Source organism: Clytia hemisphaerica, unplaced genomic scaffold (genome assembly GCF_902728285.1).
Source record: "Clytia hemisphaerica strain Z4C2 unplaced genomic scaffold, Clytia hemisphaerica genome assembly, whole genome shotgun sequence".
NCBI lineage: Eukaryota > Metazoa > Cnidaria > Hydrozoa > Leptothecata > Clytiidae > Clytia > Clytia hemisphaerica.
This window is the reverse complement of record NW_027104101.1, coordinates 2,607,413-2,613,412: the sequence shown is the minus strand read 5'-3', so window position 1 is coordinate 2,613,412 and position 6,000 is coordinate 2,607,413.

Here is a 6,000-nt window from a genome sequence, read left to right as displayed (position 1 = left end):
AAAAGGATGTTGACAAAATATGCACGGCGCTGAAAAAATATGCACGGTAAAACATAAGTTAAGCCAGGGGTATACGGATACGGGTACCATTTTAAAATATTTCCTTGGCTGCAATCAAAGTCATATAAAATCATTTGACAAAATAACCGTTTTGAAGATGCGGTTTATATAGCAAATTTTTGCTTGGGTTAGAAGTTAAAGGTACGTGAACACATTAAAGTAGTAACACTTGGAAATCAAGCTTTAAGAAAAAACAACACCAGTCATCAACAAAGGATATGAGAGTAACTTGAATCAAGTTCAAGATCCAAAGACAATTAATTAAAAGAACTTGAGTCTGCATTTAGTTTGCTGGTGTTGGAAATGTTAATGACATGCAAATAAGATGGAGAAACTGTTGGCAAAATATAAGATAAGAGAAAAAGGAATAAAAAAACAATGAAATTGTGTTTTTGTCATTTTGTCTTATTTATAGCGTGATTGCTGTTTAATGATTTTTTGAAATTTTGACCTGGAAAAAAAGTTTTTTTAAATAACTTTCGAACTACTCTTTCAAATTTAATGTGTGATAGCTCTGGATAGCTCAAAATTCAAGTTAAAACATCCTCTATACAATAAAGAAAAGAATGAACAAAAAATCTAAATCCTGATTTGAAGCTCACAATATCTCGACAAAGTTGTATACTTTTTTTTGGTGCACCCGGTATAAAAACCCCTTTACGTTTTATATTATATAGTGGGAAAAAAGCATGCACATTGCACTTTTGATCAGAGATTACCCTAGTCTGACTCCTAGTCTATACTTCTTCTGTTTAATACATAGTGTATGAATTCGCTCCTATTGTGACCAATTTGTCATTTTTCTTTTGACTTGGCCTCGTAAAGACTTGCTTGCTAGAGGGGGATAATTAGTCAGAAATTTATAAACTCGTTAAATTTAATCTGATTAACGTATTAATCATGTATAAGGCTAACCAGCCATTAGCCTGCCAAAAGCCAACTGCAAGTGCAACTGACTTTATTGCCTCACCCCCCACAAGCAAGCTCCAGGGCATCCTTATAAGGTGTGCCTTGTATACATGACATAGGATGTAGAGTGTTTGTGTAAAGTTTGTGTCAAAAAAAATTTAGGTGTCAAAAATAAAAGTCGATGTCAAAGAAAAAAGTTGGTATGGTAATTTATTAAAAGTAATTTGGCGCGCCATACTTTTGAATGATTGCATAGGTAGCAGATAAGTTACCTTTTCTTTGAGATGTTTTGAAAAAGGTACGAATCTAACATTCTTTTTAGGAATTATACCTTAAAAATGCTTAGCTTAGTTTATTAAAAATACATTAAAATTCTAGATAGAAAATGATTGTTCTAAAAGATAACTAGGACAAACATTAACCAAACAGTATAGGATAGATATAGATCACCCAAATATTGGTCGGTTATTTTTTTGAATCTGAAAATTTTATGGTCAGCAATGCGCGGATGTAGTTTGGTTTCTTTGTCCCATCAATCTTTTTTGGAAGTTGGCTCGGTTCAAATTATTTTCATCCATGGCTCAAAAGGTCATTTCTCATATAGTTTATGAAAATGTTAATTTCATTTTTCATTAAATAAGCACCAGTTTGTTTTTTCATGAATCCTGAAGTTTTACGGCGCATTTTGTTGTTGTTGTGAGTCAAGTAAACGATAGAGCCATTTGGCAGCATTGATCTTTGATACACATTTTGGCGGGCGCTAGTGTGACTAACTGTTTAGAAACACTCTTAAAAGTTACGAAGAAAGCAATTTGATATAAATTAATCTTAAAGCCATTGACCTTTTACATAGTTATAATGTATGTTGATTCAGCAGATTGAAATAAATAGAATCTTTTGTAATGAATAAAGAAAAATGTGGAGCAAGATTTTTTTCTTCCTTTTATTTACAAATTTGAAAGGAGTCTTTTATTAAAATTTTGCTGACATCAGTTTCAGACGAGTCTGGTGTATATAACACCGTATAATTCCTTTAAGAAACACTCTTAAAAGTTATGAAAAAAGTGATGTGGTAAAAGTGATCTTTGAAACACTCTTAAAAGTTACAAAGAAAACGGTTTTATAAAAGTGATCTTACAAGCACTCTTAAAAGTTATGAAGAAATTGTTAACATTGTTCTTCTAGTCGAATAATTAAATAAAGAAGTGATCCTGTTGGTTGATGTCCAACTATGATAAATGGTGAGTAACCAATTTTACATGGTAGCAGCATTCGGTGGTTTGCAGTAAAGATATTATTGGTTGGTTACTAAAGTGTGATAAAGTTTATGAACTTTGGTTGTTATAAAAGTATAAACTAAAGTGGTTAATTGTTGAAAATGGCAGGTGTTGTTTCGATAGGGCAAAAGTATGGATTGCCCCCGTTCTCCGAAGATGGAGACTTTGAACATTGGTTACATGAAATTGAAATGTGGCAGTTAGTAACTGATTTAGCTAAAACAAAACAGGGACCTGTGTTGTATCTCAGTTTATCCCCAAAGGTTCGCCAAGCATGTGCAACATTAACGAAAGAACAGCTAAATGTCGAAGAGGGTTTAGATGTGCTTATAACCAAATTGAGAGAACTCTATGCAGTGTCAAAAGATCAGGCAATGTTTACTGCATACGAACAATTCGAAACGTTTCAAAGAGATACGAGTATGAATATCGCAGAATATATCAATCAGTTTGAACAACTCAATCATAAACTGAAAACTTATAAAATTGAGTTACCATCGCCAGTACTAGCTTATCAATTGTTGAAAAACGCTAATTTACCAAAAAGTAAACGTGATTTAGCCAGAGCCACTATTGCAGAACTGAAGTATGATGACATGAAACGGCAGATTAAAGCTATTTACGATTCGTGTACGACCGATGATAAAACAACTGAAGATACGTCAGATATTTTAGTTGAAAATGAACAAGCATATTATTCTCGTAACAATTATTATGCTAATCGAGGACGAAATTTCCGAGGTAGTCGATATCGTGGACGTGGAGGAGCAAATTATCGAGGATCCCGTCAAGAGGACAGTCGCGCTCCTCAAGCACAGCCATCAACTCGTTATCGAAACTGTCCAGATGAAAATGGAAACCCTACTCGTTGTAAAATTTGTGGTTCAATTTATCATTACTATCGCGACTGTCCGGATGCGGATAAAAAGGACTTATCATTACAACATTTGAAAATTCAATTATTTACGCAAGAAAGTGGAGTCGAGTTATGTTTTCTTGAGCAGATGGTATCAGAAACATTAAGTTGTGCAGTTATTGATCCAGGGTGCCCTTCGAATGTATGCGGAAAGAATTGGTTAAATTGCTATCTCGATTCGTTACCAAATCGCGAAGATGTAACAGAAACAAAAAGTAAGAAGTCGTATCAATTCGGTCCTAGTCAAGTTTATCAATCATTGAAGAAAGTAAACATTCCCATAAACATCGGTGGAAAACCAGGACATATCCTTACAGATGTAGTCGACTGTGAAGTACCTCTCTTACTTTCCAAGCATAGTATAAAGGAAGCCGGTGGACAACTTGATTTTGTTAAAGACACGATAACTCTTTTCGGTACAGAGATAAAACTTCAACACACTTCAAGCGGACATTATTGTATTCCTATTTCGCCAAAGCAGATTCTTGTCAATCGTAATATCGCACCTGAAGCACCAATCGAGTTATATCTTACAATAAATGATTTAAACACAAAGTCGAAAGAGGAGAAAAAGTCTATTGCTGTTAAGCTACATAAACAGTTTGGACATCCTGTTGATTCCACAAAACTGAAAACTATCGTAAAAGATGCAGAAATCAAAGATGACGAGTTATTGAGACTTATCGATCAAGTTACAGAGGAATGTGACATTTGTACCCGTTACCGAAAAGCCAGAGCCAGACCTGTCGTATCGTTATCGCTTTCCAAAGAATTTAATGGTTGCCTTGCAATGGATTTAAAGTTCATCACCATTAACGATAAAAAGTACATTGTTTTTCATATGATCGATTTATTTACTCGCTACTCTGCGGCGTCCGTCATCAAATCCAAACACAAGGAGGTGATAGTTGACGAAATCTTGAAACACTGGGTTGCTATTTTCGGTTCACCACAATCAATCTTTGCTGACAATGGAGGAGAGTTTAACAATGAACTGCTTCGTGATGTAGCAGAACTTTTAGATGTATCGATAGCTTCTACAGCTGCTGAATCACCATGGTCAAATGGGGTAGTCGAGAGACATAATGCCACTCTAGGAAACATGATCCACAAAATTGTTGCTGACACTCAGTGCTCCATACAGAATGCACTTGTTTGGGCTGTAAGTGCGAAAAATGCTTTGTCCAACAACTTGGGATACAGTCCTAATCAGTTAGTCTTCGGCCGTAACCCAAATCTTCCGTCCACGTTAACATCTCAGTTACCAGCCCTTCGAACGAAAACGTCAAGTGAACTTGTTGCTGAACATTTGAATGCTCTTCACTCTGCTAGAAGGGCATTTATCCAAGCTGAATCCAGTAAAAGAATCAAAACAGCGTTATCACGTCAAACACGAACAACAACGAGCAAGGAGTTTAATAATGGAGATACAGTCTATTACAAACGAAATTCAGACAAGGATTGGCATGGTCCAGGTACCATTATCGGAATTGACGGAAAAGTTGTTGTTGTGCGTCACGGAGGAAATGTTTTACGAGTAAGTCCATGCCATTTGACCAAAGCAAATAAGGAAAAGTCGGGATCATCACCAAAGGAAATACTTATCGTACCAGATGAAGATGAACAACCACATGTACCCATTCCAGAGCTATTCGACATCGATATTGTTAGTAATGAAACAGTTATGATTCCAGTTGAAAACCCGATCGCAGAGCCTAAGCTTCCTAAACCTGACAAAAAGATATCAGAGATCCAAACAGTTGAAACAACACAACCGGTGGGAGATAAGAAAAAGACTGATCATAGAAATAAAAGTAACTCTCAACAAATTCGGCTTCCTCGTATTGGACAGCAGATTTTGTTCATTGACCCAGATACCAATAAGGAAGAAAAGTTTATCGCTGTTAATCGAGCTGGAAAAGCTAATGGCAAGAATAAACATTGGTTTAATGTTAAAAATTTAGTGTCGGGTGTTATTAAGTGCGTTGATTTTGAAAATATTGAATGGCAGCCACTTGAAGGAGAAGTCCTTTACAGTTCCAGTAACAACCCTCACGTATTAGCAGCTAAACAAAAGGAACTAGAGAAATGGATCGAGTACAATGTCTATGAGGAGGTTGACAATGAAGGTCAAGAGACAGTATCGACCAGATGGGTTATTACCGAGAAATCTGACAAGGACACCAACACCGTGAAAGCAAGGTTAGTCGCTCGTGGTTTTGAGGAAATCACTACTGAAATTCGTACCGACTCCCCAACTATCTGTAAGGAAAACCTTCGTCTCGTATCAACAATTGCCGTGAGCAATTCGTGGAAAATACACTCTATGGACATTAAAGCTGCTTTTCTGCAAGGGTGTCCAATTAATCGCGAAGTTTTCATTCAACCGCCAAGAGAGGCGAATACCTCAAAACTTTGGAAATTAAAACGTACTGTTTACGGTTTAAATGATGCCCCTCGCTCGTGGTATCTTAAAGCTGCTGAGGAACTAGTTAAAGCTGGTGCCACAAGAAGCAAATATGACCAAGCGTTATTCTTTTGGAGAAACAAAGGAAAGCTTCAAGGTGTTTTATGTTGTCATGTTGACGATTTCTTCTACGCTGGAACACGCCTGTTCCATGAGAAAATTGTATCACATGTTCAGAAATCATTTGATTTAAGCAAAGAGTCGTTTTCAACTTTCCAGTACTTAGGATTGGACATCAACCAGACAGGAGAGTTCGTAGCAATGCATCAGAATGACTACATTAAGACACTTCAACCTATTGAATTGAAAGATACATCAAAACGTAATCTTACTCAAGAGGAAAAGTTACAACTGAAAGCTTTAATTGGTCA